The sequence below is a fragment of the Chiloscyllium punctatum genome, chromosome 34 (genome assembly GCF_047496795.1).
Source record: "Chiloscyllium punctatum isolate Juve2018m chromosome 34, sChiPun1.3, whole genome shotgun sequence".
Taxonomy (NCBI): domain Eukaryota; kingdom Metazoa; phylum Chordata; class Chondrichthyes; order Orectolobiformes; family Hemiscylliidae; genus Chiloscyllium; species Chiloscyllium punctatum.
The window spans coordinates 68484761-68499965 of NC_092772.1; the positions used below are offsets into that span (position 1 = coordinate 68484761).

General features: G+C 43.9%; 1 non-coding gene across 1 annotated transcript; it reads left to right on the forward strand.

Moving 5' to 3' along the window:
- The first annotated feature begins 7138 nt into the window (after nucleotides 1-7138).
- Nucleotides 7139-7220, forward strand: trnas-cga (transfer RNA serine (anticodon CGA)). The gene has a single exon. It is a non-coding gene; the product is annotated as a tRNA-Ser (tRNA).
- The last annotated feature ends 7985 nt before the right edge of the window (nucleotides 7221-15205 follow it).

The window sequence follows — 15205 nt, forward strand, 5'->3', positions numbered from 1 at the left end:
CCCGAGTTTACTGACGTGGAATTTCAATCGACACGACACAAATGCTACCAAGAGCAAAGAAAAAGTTTATTTTTGAAATTTGCAAAATGGACCCGACACATTTGCAAGACGCCTCATAAAATGGACGCCTGACTGTTTTCACATATTCCCTTTATACTATATATCGCCTTGCCTTATCACACCTCAAGGCAGGAACCTGGATCAGTCAAGTTCCTTTCCACACATGGAGTTGCTTCTTCTAATTAATTGACTGCTGATATAATAGATTATTGGCCTTGAGAGTCAGCTGAAAATTAGGATGAACTTTACATTTTTTCTGTCTTTTTGCAAGGTTAGGTCCATACTTCTTTGTTTCAACCATGCTTTCACAGATATCACAAAAAATGATAATTTTCCATTCCAGGGGATCAGGCTGACAGTGACTCAATAAGTGTGATGGAGTGAGCATGATCGTGACAAACTGAGGGTGAGGTGGCAGCGTGGTAGTGACGCACACTGTGTGAGTGGATCAGGCCGATAGTTACGCAGTGAGGGGGGTCAGAGTGATAGTGATGCTGTAAGTCTGAGGGATCAGACTAATAGTGACGCAGGAAGTGTGAGGTGGTCAGGGTGATAGTGAAGCACTTCGTGTGAGGGGTCAGTGTGACAGTGACGCAGTAAGAGTGAGTGGTCAGGCTGATAGTGACGCAGTAATTGGAAGGAGATCAGGCTGATAGTGATGCAGTAAGTGTTACTGTGTCAGGCTGATCCTGACGCATAAAGTGGGAGGGGACAGGGTGATAGTGACGTAGTAAGTGTGATGGGGTCAGGCAGAGACTGACGCAGTGAGTGTGAGACAGTCAGGGTGATAGTAAGGGAGTAAGTGTGTGCATTCAGGCTGGTAGTGACACAGTAAGTTGAGAGCGTCATGCTGATAGTGGCCAATAAAAGTTAGGTGTTCGGGGAATAGTGACGCAGTAAGTGTGAGGTGTTAGGCTGTTAGTGATGCGGTAGATGTGAGGGGTCAGTCTGATAGTGAAGCAGTAAATATGAGGGGGTCAGGCTGATAGAGACGCAGCAAGTGTGGTGGGGTCAGGCTGATAGTGTCACAGTATGTGTGAGGGGACAGGCTCATCGTGATGCAGTAAGCGTCGGTGAGTCAGAGTGTTCCTAATGCAGGAAGTGAGAAGGGCCAGGGTGAGAGTGACGCAGTGAGTGTGAGAGGGTCAGCGTGATGGTGACAGAGTAAGTGTGAGTGTTCAGGCTGATATTGATGCAGTATGTTGAGGGCGTCAGGCTAATACTGGCCAGTAAGTGTGAAGTGACAGGGTGATAGTGATGCAGAAAATGTGTGGAGTCAGACTGATAGACACAGTAAAATTGTGAGGGGTCAGGCTGATAGTGATGCGGGAAGTGTGCGAGTGTCAGGCTGATAGTGATGCAGTAAGTGTGCTGGGAGCAGAGTGATAGGAATGCAATAAGTGTGAGAGGCTCTGGATGATAGTGACAGGTCAGTATGAGGGGAAGGATGGTAGTGGTCCAGTGAGTGTGAGGTGTCAGGATGACAGTGAAGCAGACAGTGTGAATGTGTCATTGTGATGGTGCCATGGCAAGTGTGATGGGGTCAGGGTGACAGTGACACAAATGATTTCAGGGGGTCAGGTTGTAGTGATGCAGTAATTGTGAGGGGTCAGGGTGATAGTGACGCAGTGAGTGTGAGATGTCAGTGTGATAGTGATGCAGAAGATTTGGGGGGCCAGGCTCAGTGATGCAGTATGGGCAAGGGGTCAGGGTGACAGTGATGTAGATGCACTCACAAGGCCAGGTTGTAGTAAGGCTGTAAATGTGAGTGTCTCAAGCTGATAGTGATGAAGTAAATGCGAGGGGGTAAGGCGGTTAGGGATGTAGTAAGTGTGCAAGGGTAGTTCTAGAAGTTACGCAGTAAATGTGAGTGTTGAAGCTGATAGTGATGCATTAAGTTTGAGGGGATCAGGCTGATCTTCACGCAGTATGTGTGACGTTGTCAGGATGATAGTTACGCTGTAAGTATATGGGGGCACAATGATCTTGACGCAGTAAGAGTGGGGAGTCACGGAGATAGTGACGCAGTAAGCATGAGTGGGTAAGCCTGACAGTGAAGCAGACAGTGTGAATGTGTCATTGTGATGGTGCCATGGCAAGTGTGATGGGGTCAGGGTGACAGTGACACAAATGATTTCAGGGGGTCAGGTTGTAGTGATGCAGTAATTGTGAGGGGTCAGGGTGATAGTGACGCAGTGAGTGTGAGATGTCAGTGTGATAGTGACGCAGAACATTTGAGGGCCAGGCTTATAGTGACTCAGTATGGGTAAGGGGTCAGGGTCACAGTGATGTAGATGCACTCTCAAGGCCAGGTTGTAGTAAAGCTGTAAGTGTGAGTGTCTCAGGCTGATAGTGATGAAGTAAATGTGAAGGGGGTAAGTCGGTTAGGGATGTAGTAAGTGTGCAGGGGTAGTGCTAGAAGTGACGCAGTAAATGTGAGTGTTGAAGCTGATAGTGACCCATTTAGTTTGAGGGGATCAGGCTGATCTTGACGCAGTAAGTGCGACGTTGTCAGGATGATAGTTACGCTGTAAGTGTATGGGGGCACAATGATCTTGACGCAGTAAGAGTGGGGAGTCAGGGTGATAGTGACGCAAAAAGCATGAGTGGGTAAGCCTGATAGTGACGCAGTATATGTGAGAGAGTCAACCTGGTAGTAGCGCAGTATGTGTGAAATGGTCAGGCTGATATTGATGCAGTTAGTGTGTTGGGGTCAAAGTGATAGTGACACAATAGGTGTAAGCGGCTAAGGATGATAGTGACACAGTGGGTGTGAGATACCAGTGTGATAGTGATGCAGTAAGTGTAAGGGGTCAGGATGACAGTGACACTAAATGTACGGCTTCAGTGTGATAGTGTCACAGCAAGTGTGGGGTGTCAGGGTATAAATGACATCGTAAGTGAGAGAAGGGCATTGCGATAGTGAAGCAATAAGTGTGAGGGGGTCAGGCTGATAGTGACACAGTCAATGTGACGGGGCAGTGTTTTAGTGACAAGATAAGAGTGAGGTGTCAGTCTGATACTGACACAATAAATGAGATGGAGTCAGGCTGATAGTGACACAATAAGTGTGAGGGGCCAGCTGATAGTGACACAATAAGTGTAAGGATTCAGGGTGATAGTAACATGGGAAATGTGAGGGCGTGACTGAAAGTGATGCAATAAATGTGTGGCGGTTAGGCTGATGGGGACTCAATAAAAATAAGGCCAGCAAGGTGAAAGTGGCAAAGACTGTGTGAGTGGGTGAGAGTGATAGTGACGCAGTAAATGTGAGGAGGTCAGGGTGAGAGTGACGCAGTAAATGAGAGAGGATCAGAGTGCGAGTGACGCAGTAAGTCTGAGTGGTCAGACTGATATTGACGCAGTAAGTATGAAGAGGTCAGGCTGAGAGTGACAGTCAGTGTAAGGGGGGAGAGGTTTAGTTACACAGTAAGTGCGAGCCGTCAGACTGAAACTGATACAAAAAGTGTGAGTGGGTCAGGGTGATATTGACGCATTATGTCTGAGGGGTCAAGCTGATAGTGACGCAATCAGTGTGATGGGCCAGAGTTTTAGCAACATGGTAAGCGTGAGGCGTCAGTCTGATACTGACACAAAAAGTGTGATGGAGTCACGCTGAGAGTGACGCAGTAGGTTTTAGGAGTGAGGGTGATATTAACGTAGGAAGTGCGAGGGGGTCACTGATAGTGACACAATATGTGTGTGGCTGTCAGGCTGATAGTGATGCAGTAAAAATGAGGATGTCAAGGTGAAACTGGTGCAGTAAGGTGAGGATGGCAGATGGACAGTGATGCAGTAAGTGTGAGGGGTTCACGTTGATATTGAGGCATGCAAGTTTGAGGCGCCAGGTTGATAGTGACGCTGTGTGCTGGCGGGTCAGGCTGACAATGACGCAGAAAATGTGAGTGTCTCAATGTGACAGTGACGCATTATGTGTGAGAGGGTCAGGCTGATAATGACAGAGAAAATGTGAGGGGGTCAGGTTGATAGTGAGTAATTGTGAGCTTGATCAGCGTGATAGTGAGGGGCTCAGGCTAATAGCGACACAGCAATTGTGAGGGGGTCAGGGTAGTAGTGACGCAAAACGTGTGAGTGGGTCAGGCTAATAGTGGTGCAGTACGTGTGAGGCGTCAGGCCGATAGTGACGCAGTAAAGGTGAGAGTGTTGGTGTGCTAGTGATGCAGTAAGTGTGAGCCGCTCAGGATGATAGTGACGCAATATGCGTGAGGTTTCAGGTAGACACCCATGCAGTAAGTGTGACATGTTCAGGGTGACAGTGACGCAGACACTTTGAGGGTGTCAGATTGAGAGTGACACAGGAAATATGAGGGGACAGGTTGAGAGTGACACAGTAAGTGTAAGAGGTCAGGCTGATAATGATATACTAATTGTGATGGAGTCAGGATAATAGTGGTGCAGTGAGTATGAATTGTCAGGGTGATAGTGACACACGGTGTGAGTGGGATAGAGTTATAGTGATGCAGCAAGTATGAGGAGGTCAGAGTGATAGTGTGCAGGGTCTGGCTGAAGGTGACGCAAGAAGAGTGAAAGTTTCAGTGTGATCTGGACGCACTAAGTTTGGGGGGTCAAGGTGATAGTGATGCTGTAAGTATGAGTGGATCAGTCTGATAGTGACACAGTACATTTGAAGGGATCAGGCTGGTAGTGATGCAGTAAGCGTGAGGGGGTCAGGCTGATATTGATGCAATAAGTGAGAGAGTGTCAAGGTGATGGTGACGCATTAAGTGTGAGTAGGTTAGAGAGAGAGTGACGCCGTTAATGAGTGGGGTTTGGCTGATAGGGATGCAGTGGGTGCACACGTGTCAGGGTGTGAGTGATGCAGGAAGTATGAGGATGCCAGACGAATAGTGACGCATTGAGTATAAGGGGGTCAGAGTGATTGTGATGTAGTAATTCTGAGGGGATCAGAGAGATACCAACGCAGTAAGCATGAGGGGGTCAGGCTGTTAGTGACGCTGTCAGTGTAAGTGCCTCAGCCTAATAATGATGAAATAAATTTGAGAGAGTAATGCTGATTGTCAGGTGATAAGAGTGAGTGAATCAGGCTGGTAGTGACGCTGTAAGTGTGAGTGTTGAAGCTCATAGTGAAGCAGTAGTTGTGAGGTGGTCAGTGTGATTGTGGCGCAGTAAATGTGAGAGGGTCAAGGTGATAGTGACATAGTAAGTTTGAGGAAGCAGTGATGTAGAGACACGGTAAGTGTGAGGCGTCAGTCTGGTACTTATATAATAAGTTTGATGGAGTCAGGCTGATAGTGTCACAGTAAGTGCAAGAAGTCAGGATAATAGTAGCATAGGAAGTGTAAGGGCGTGACTGATAGTGACAAAGTAAGTGTTTGGCAGTCAGGCTGATAGTGACGCAGTCAAAAAGAGGGTCTCGAAGTGAAAGTGGCGCAGTAAATGTGAGGGCGCCAGATCGATAGTGATGCAGTAAGTTTGAGGGGTTCACGCTGAAATTAAGGTGGTAAGTGTGAGGGGTCAGGTCTATAGTGATGCAGTAAGTGTCGGCGGTCAGGCTGATAGTGATGCATTCAAAGATCAAATATCCAAGGCTCACTGTAGTGCTGAATAGCGAGACTTCTCAAGGCTAAGACAAAAATCAATAGTTCTCATCCTGGTCATAAATCACAATGCTTCATTTTAAAATTGTCCTCTCCTGCTTCTAGATTCACCAATGAGGGAACAAAATTTAATTGCACCACCCTGTTTATCTCTTCAAATATTTTGCAACTATCAATGAAATTACCTCTCTTGTGTTGAAACTGTTAAAAAAAAGACCGGATTTGCCCAATTTCAATTCACAGGACTAACGTTCATACATGACATCAAGACTAATCACCATTCGTGGTATTCCTCATATGGCATTAGTATCTTTCCTAAATTGAGGGTTATAATTCCTCATACTGTAGTCCATGTGCGGTCGAACTGAGCCACAATACATTGGAAACAATGCTTCGTTCTCGTGCCCTGAAATCCTTCTGCAGCTTTCACAACAGACTTCTACAACTGCTGCTAGACTTCAATGACTCAGTAAAAACTTCTCCAAGATGCAATTCTAAAAATCTGTACATCGGACTTTCTACTTCAAACCTTCGACAAATAATCTCAACACATTACCCTCCTGACAATTATGATAAAGTCAAATCGTTGCTATTTATTAAATCATGAGGGACATGGATAGGTTGACTCATCAAGGTGTTTTCCTGCTGGTGCGGAAGTCAAAATTTAGAAAACATCGGTTTAAAATTAGTGGGTAAGGAGTTAAAGGGACGTCAGGGGAAACTTTTTCAAGCGTGTCCAGAATGAGCTGCCAGAGAAATTGTTGGAGACTGGTACAACTATAACATTTAATGGCATCTGGATGGATATATGAGTAACAAGGTTTAGAGGGATGTGGGCCAAATGTTGGCAAATGTGGCCTACTAATTTACGATAACTGTCCACCATGGTCAAGTTAGAAAGAAGGGCCACTTTCCGTGTTGTATTGTTCAAGGACTTGATGACTCTAGAACAACCGCAAAAACTTTGCAAACAATTCCGTCAAGACGATTTCAAGTACCAAATCTTCGGTCAATCTTCCTCTCTTGTGCTCACAAGTTCATTACCTGTTGTCAGAACTTACGGATTAGTTGCTGGATCCATTCCTGAAAATTGGTTCTGCATTCTTTCTAATTCCGATTTTTTTTACGAATGTAGCTAGTGTTTATGGACTAGGCATCAATATTTCTAATACCATATTTTGATGAATATTAAAAAACAACTGTGGCACCAGATGATGAGCAATTGAGTCAAAGTCGATCGGACGCAGTGAAACAATGATCCTCTCTTCATGTGGTGTACATCCGTGACTCTAAAATTCGACGAAGAATCATTCCCACAACTTCAGCTGTGTCAGGATCTCGTTTGCGGTGAAAGCCTGTCAATCTGCTAAGGTAACGTTCGTCTAGGTCTCTGCAAAGGATTTGGCGAAATCTTTAGGTCTTGACAATTTGTTCTTCAAACAACTTGCGTATTTCATGAATTCAGTTCTTTTACTATGAAAATTGGCAACTTTTCTAAAGCTGTGATGGCCGAGAGGTTAAGGCGTTGGATTCGAAATCCAATGGGGTCTCCCCGCACAAGTTCGAATCCTGTTCACAGCGCTGATTCCTTTAAAAGTCATTAATCTCTTAGCGGAATTTGGAATTTCGTGGAGCTTGAGCTTTGCATTCAATCGAAAGTGAAATTTCAACTGTGAAGAATCCGAAGTCATTTCAAGACGTCCAATTGAATAAATTATATGTCGAGACGCAAAAAGCCACCAACTTCCAACACGAATCAGTTTTAAAACATTTGTCGAACTGTCGTGAAATTTGGATGTTCGGGAGTGGGGAGTGGGGGGTTGGGGGTGGAATTAAGCAAAACAAGAAGCAATGCAATGCATTTACCTGCAGGTGAGGAATTTTTTTTTAGGATCAGTTGAAAGTCAAGCTGAGAAAGTTCAACCTAATTTACAGCTGACTCTCAAGGCCAATAATCTATTATATCAGCAGTCAATGAATTCGAAAAAGCAACTCGACTGATCCAGGTTCCTGGCTTGAGGTGTGATAAGGCAAGTCGATATCGGTGGAGTAGAATTTTCTGGAAATATTAGAAATGGAATGTTAACGGTCTTCTGCTGTCCACATTCGTAAGAAACTGTGCAATAAGAACTGAATTTGAAAATTAACGATGAAAATCAGACTTAGCACTCTGCTTGTGGTGTAGCATTGTTCAGAACAATAGGTTGTTGTTGAGGCTAAAATGGACCAAAATAATCGATGGGGATCTTATCCACGGCCTTCGTTGGAGCAGTTGGTGTGGAGAGCTCAGCTTGAAGAACCAAATGCCAATTATTCATCTTGGCCGTCTGAATTGCTTAGTTAAACATACTCCCACTTTAATGTAAAAACCTTTGCTATCAGAGCTAGATGTCTTCATGTCAGCATGTTCCGATATGTGAAGACACTCCAAAGAGTAGATGTGACTTAAATTTTGACTCTAACGTCAGAGATGTTGACACATTTCTGCCCCGAAACAGCACTACCATTGGTATCAAATCAAACTGAACAAAGGACTAGTTCACTTAGACATTTCCTTTCTGTAGACTCTGCCAATGGACCGTTCAGGCCCGATGTAGGAATAGGGCGTGGTGACATCTGCTCGCCAGTGGATCACTTCATTCTTGCTCACGATTCATAAACCGTAATTCATTTTGAATTTCTTAGCCATCAGCATGAAAAGTGGTACATAATGCACAGGTTTGCTTCTCAAAAGAAAGAGCGAAATCTTATTCAATGCAGACGCAAATTCAAGTTGTCCCTGATCGACCAGAAGACAGATATCGCGAAACAAAATGAATACAGAAAACAATCAATGTTTTCTGGGTTCAACAAAGATGTACTGGAACAACGAAAACATATATTTGGAACTAAAGTCACATACCACTTCCGGACTAAATGTTCTTGAACCGTTATCTTAATTCGACCTTCATGTCCACTGCAAAAATTATCTTAACAACTCAGTACTTTGTGTTCTTTGATATTGTCTCCTTCATGTTTCTCTTGATTTTGAAACTAAAACCGAGCAATAGTAATGCGCCCTATTTCACATGCAAAGATCAGAAGAAGATCAATTTATAAGAGAACAGAAATAAAGCTACGTCTGTCTTTCGAGAGAAAACACAGTTACCAGTTCGACTCCAAAAAGTCTTCTTCAGAAGTCTGCGCAATGAACTCGAAATAGTAAACCGAAAACGAAAAAAAGAAGCCATAATGCCGCGAATACACCACCCGCAAGCGCATCAAGTCCTACTCGAATATACTGTATTACTACTCTCAACATCAGTGGAGAACGGATCAAAGCTCATTCTGCAGTTGTCAACCTGTTATGACGTAGTTTGTAAAGTCAGAAATATGATTTGGTAAAAAGCGGGATGAAAGAGGGATATCGGAAGTCTGAAAAAAGCAAGTGCGTGCTTTGCTTTGAAGAAGGTTGGCAGTGATGAAAATGGAAATTAACTACAGTGAGGGGGGCTTCATTAATACTCAGAATCGTTGCAACACACAGCAATTATTTTTTGCTGGGTTTCTGTTCTGCCATTTTATAATCACGACTGCTGACGGGTTTGGTTTCCATTCCAGGCTTAGGTGACTGCCTGATGGAAGTTTGCACATTCGCCCAATTACTGTGTGGTAGCTCTGGTTTGCTACCACATTCTAAACATTTGCAGGTTATTTGGATTCGCCATTGAACGCACACGGTTACAGAGACAGTGATGTGGAGAGTGTCTGGATAGGACGTACTTCAGAGGATTTTTGTGAACTTAAATAGACAGAGTGGGGTTAGTCTGCTGTTTCCTGGGTGAGCTACATGGACAGAGAGGGGTCAGGGTATTCTTCCCTGAGGGAGAGATTTTGACAGAGTTGGATTAGTTGCTCTTATCTGTGTCAGTCATGCAGATACAGTAGGGTCAGTCTGCCCTTCCCTGGGCGAATTTCTTTCACAGAGTGGTGACAGTCTGCTCTTCCCTGCCTGAGTGAAACAGAAAGAGCAGGGTCAGTATTCTCTTCCCTCGATAATTTATGTTGACAGTCTGGCTTCCGTCTGCTCTTCTCTGGCGAGTTACATTGGTAGAGTGGGGTTAGTGTTCATTCATTGGGTGAGTGCAATAGACAGAATGGGATCAGTCTGCTCTTCCCTGAGTGAATTACCTTTATAGACTGGGGTCAGACTGCTCTTCAGTGAATGACTTATATTGACCGTGTGGGATCAGTCTGATGAGTTACACTGAGGGTGTGGGGTCAGTCCGCTGTTCCCTCGGTGAGTAACACTGACTGGGTGGCGTCAGTTTGCTCTTCCCTCAGTGAGTTACATTGACAGAGTGGCATCAGTCTACTTTTCACTGAGTGAGTTATTTGGACAGTGTGGGATCAGTCTGCTCTTCCCTGGGTGAGTTGCATTGAAAGAGTGGCGTCAGTCTGCAATTTCCTAGTTGTGTTAAAGTGATCACGTGAGGTCAGAGTGCTCTTCCTGGTTGAGTCACATTTACAGACTGGGCTTCATCTGCTCTTCCCTGGGAGAGTCATATTAACAGAATGGTATCAGTCTGCTCCATTCTTAGTGAGTAATATCACAGAGTGCACTCAGTCTGTTCTTCTCTGGGTGAGCAACGTTAAGAGAGTGGTGTCAGTCTGCTCCTCCACGGGCGTGTTACTTTCTCAGAATCGTGACAGTCTGCTCTTCTCTGTCTGAGTTTAACAGCAAGTATGGTTTCATTACTGTCTTCGCTGGATGATTCACATAGACAGAATGGAATAAGTCTTCTCTTCTCTGAGTGAGTTACTTTGACAGAGTGGGGTCAGGCTCGTCTCCCTGCTTGTGTTTCATTGTCAGAATCAGATCAGCCTGCTCTTTCCTGGATGAGTGACAGAGACAGAATGGGTACAGCCTGCTCTTCTCTGAGTGGTGTCAGTCTGCCATTTGCTGTGTGAGTTACATATAAAGTGTTGGGTCAGTCTACTCTTCCCTGGATGAGTAACATTGACAGAGTGGCGTCAGTCTACTCTTTCCTGGGTGAGTTACCTTAACAGAGTGCGGTCAGGCCATAATTTCCTCGTTGAGTTACATTGATCGTGTGATGTCAGACTTCTGTCCACTGGTTGAGTTACATTGACAGAGTGGGGTCCATCTACTCTTCACTGGGTGAGTTACGTTAGCAGTTTGGGGTCGGTCTGCTCTCCACAATCCAGGAACTCCATCTCTAGCGGTTTCTTGTCAGTACCTCCATACTAAGGATTTGAGGAGTTTACAAAAGTAACTCGTCTCCTAAGTCTTTGGGATAATTAGGGATGGGCAGTGAATCTTACCTCATTGAAAGACAACTGTGTCCCAGAAATGCATTTCTAATAATTGCATGTTCTAATTCGACACTGCAAGCGGTCGGGAATAAATTGAGGAGAGGTGCAAGGTAGAATAAATAAAGTCAAATGCAGTGATGCCGAGGAGACATGACACAAGATGTGAGTGTGGAGCTGATGGTGCAAGGCTCAGTGTCAGTGCTATTGGTTCAGCATTTATTGCTCACTGTTCACAATGACTCACACAGCACTGCTGTCAATTCACAACAATAAGCCTGTTCATCTTGGTTTGAAAATCCCTGCGTGTGTATTAACGTGGTTAATGGGACGCGAGAGGAGATGAGCACACCCTCTTTATTCTGTCAGTTTAAACAGACGAAAATATCTGTTGAATGCCAATGCAAGTGGATACTGTCTTTTTCTGTGCCTTTTTAGTGGGGCATGCTCAGCATTGAAACGTCTGTTTTTGCACAAGCAGAGTTTGATTGCCATTCATACTGCATACAGAAAACGCGTATTCGAATTCCTGTGATCAAGTGTTTCAGGCATTGCACATATGGACGAGAAATCTGGCTTTTAACGTGGCGCCATGGCTTAGCTGGTGAAAGCAGCTCCCATCACACTGGTGCCTGCTCATTGTATTGAAAGCTCGTTATTTTTTGCAAGTATTGTGTTGCTGATCGAGAAACTCAGTGTCCTGTTTGAATTGCTGTACATTCTGATTTCGCGTTCCGGCTTCATTTTCTTGGTTTAAATCCAGTAGTGTAGGTTGCTCTTTTTAACTACTATTTTAACCTGGGGATTCTTCCCGCGGTTCCACAAGCACTTCTGCTTCTCATCCTCTTATTCTCATTCCTTCATTCCCAGTTTTGTGGAAATTAAGTGGTGAGGCAGGAGACACTGCAGCATTCCCGGGAAATGTTGTGGTAATGGCACTGACACCACGACATGATCACCCTCATTCTCTGCAGTCACTATTCATTCGTTGTACACCAACAGTAAATGCATCATTGTTCTTCTTCTGCTATCATGTAATTTCTTTCTTTTTCTGTTGGATAAGGAAATAAACTTTAACTTCGAAAGGGTCTTTAGATTTTGAGGAAGAAATATCTCCTTGCCTCAGGTCGAAGTGACAGACGCATTATATAGAGAATGTGAGACTACTTCGACCGACTCCAGCCAGGCATCAGAAAGCCTCTCAGCAGTTCGAATCTGAAACTGTCTCTGAATGTCAGACTTTTCAAGAGCAGAAATGGAAAATGAGGGATATGGATAGCCAGAGAGTCGGAGAATGTGAAAAAGGCCCAGGAGGATACAGAGACAAATATAGAAAAAACAAAGACACATATTGAGGCAGACACTGAAAGAAACAATTCTCCATTCGGCGTGAATGCTAAATAACGGAAACTAAAAGGAAATGTAGCCATTAAAATATAGCCTTCCACCAGATCAGGAAAATGAAAGTAGCATGACAGCTGATTAAGTCCTTTAAAGATTGTAAATTCGATGTTTGTAAGCTCAAGAGTGATTTTGATAAATATCCTGATTCGACAGGTAAGATTATCATTTTCCCAACAGTATAATCTAGAAATCTATAACTAACCTGTTTCCTGTCTATCTTAAGAAAAAATAACCTGTTTCTCTCCACAGATGTTGCCAGTTTTAGCGGGTTTCTCTATCAGTTCTCGTTTTTAGTTCATATTTCGAAAACCTGTATCTTTTTGATTTTTGATAACCTGGCACAAAACCAAGCATTATCAGGTTCGGACCAGTGGTAAGAAATACTGGTACCACGATATATTTGCACAATAAAACATGCATTCCCTGTCCGAGAATAGAACCAACACTATTGCAGTTAGAGTTCCAAATCCTAACTACGAGATTACACGGAATGAAGGCAGACGCTCTTGCACTTATTCTCAATGAAATGGATTTTCCATTTAATTTCTGATCAGTTTCACTGCAGATTGGTTTCTACTCGTCTTCAAGTTTTGCAGAATGGAAAATACCATTTGGCCATTTGGTGCAGTCTGGTTTAAAGACATTCATCTATTCTATTCCCAGTTTCCAGCTTTGGTCCATAACCTTATGTGTTCTGATGTTTCCAGTGCAAATGGCAGTGAGGTTCTCGCTTTGATCTTAGATGACACAACAATGGGATTAAAGTTTGACATAGTCACACTGTGTTATTACCCACGTCGTGTCTCCCACAGAAAGAGACACACCGACACATTCCCCGAGAGTGGCAGAGTTCTCAGGATTTGACCAGCTCCTTGTACTTCACTTCAGATGTCCGCTCCAACATGCAAGTTCAACCGCCAAAAGGCAGCTTTTGGTTAAACCAAAGCCAGTTCTACAGACAATGAGAGACGTTGCTCTGAGCTAGAATTTGAAGTGGATGAAAGAAACTGAAAATTCGAAAACCCAAACCCTTCCGTTCCTGACAGACAACAGGAATGGACTAGCTCGCTGCATCCTCGTGATTTTAAATGCGAACAGACAATCCCCTAATTCGACGTCAGGCGTGTTACCAATTCCGTCACTGACCCAAAGACCAGGTTTGGATGTGACAGTTTGTATATAGGTAATATAAACGTCCACATCAGGGAAACAGCATTCACAAAGTGAAAAATCAGCAAACATAATCACCGTCACTGTTTCACTTGGAATGCCCCACTCTGTGAAACATTTCATTACACTGTACTTTCATACTTGAAGTTTTTTACATTCCAGAGCCTGAACTAATTCAGCGAGAACCCACTGGTCATTTCGAGCCCGTCATCCGGAATGAGGCGAGTTGAACGGTGCCTTTCTTGCTGCCAACACATCAGCGCAGCTCAAAACGAGCTCGTGTTAGCATCAGTCTTTACTTAACTTGCTGCAGTATATCTGCTGAACAACAGCAGATTATCACAGCATTGCCTTCTTCACATTGAAACCAATGGTGATAATATGAACCGAGTTGGAAACTTGGAGAGAGAAACACTGCTGACGAAGACGATTATGACGTGAAGAGCAGGCACTAGAGTTTGTACAGGTCCCAAAGGCTACTGCAGTATCAATGGACATCCCTGAATATGAGTCTGAGTTTGCATTGCCCAGAACAGGCTTTCATGCCCAGTCAGGAAATGAAGAGTTAATTCTCTTCTTGTGAATTATCCGAATGAAAACTAAATCCTGGTTCCACCCAGAACACACATACGGATCCTGCCAGAACAATTCAGTGATCGATCAGCATCTGTCTGGAAGGACAATGGCAGCAAATACAAGCAAAAGCTATCACCGCAATTACCCCTCCAAGGTTCTCATGTTTCCCAGTTGAAAATATCTCGCTGTTCCTTCAATGTCACTAATTCTAAATCTTTGCCTCGTGGCATCATGCCTGTACCCCGCTACTGAGGACATACAGGGTTCTGCGGAGTAACTCAAAATCTCAATCTCTCAAGTAATTAGGGATTGATGGTGCATCCCATCACATTGAGCAATGACTTTGTCCCAGTAATACGTTTCCAAAAAGCTGCAGTTTCTAAGGGAACACTTGCAAGTTGTCGGTAATAAGTTGTGATTTGGAGATGCTGGTGTTGGACTGGGGTGTACCAAGTCAAAAATCACACAAAACCAGGTTATCGTCCAACAGGTTTAATTGGAAGCACACTAGCTTTCGGAGCGATGCTCCTTCAGCAGGTGTTTGTGGAGGGCTCGATCGAAACACAGAATGTTTCGCAAAAATTTGCAGTGTGATGTAACTGAAATTATACATTGAAGAATTGAATGTCTGTTAAGCCTTTCATCTGTTGAAAGAAGTGAAACTATCACTGTATTCCATGTGTAAATCACAAAACCCTTTTGTTAAAAAAGTTGTATTCTCGGGTTAGCTGTTAACAATGGCAATAGCTAGACAATATTTTTGAAGGTGTTAGCCCCCTGAGTTCTCTGTCTATGACCTGATGCTTATATTGATTCCAATTCAAAAAGTGAGATAACAGAGTTTTACATAATTCCATGCAGTTTTTGAGCTCAGAGTTCTACATGAATGTATGTGGTTTCTGAGCAAAGTGCAATGTAACTCTGAAAGTACCAAAAATATACACCACACAAAATATATGTGTGCATGTGGGTCTTTTTCTGTGTGTGTGTCTCCAGCGAAACCAAAAACTGACAACTCATGACCAGAAGCAGAACTGACAAAGAGAACCTATTTTCAGACATACGGACTCATGAATGCTGTCTGTGAGGCAGAGCGAGTCGTC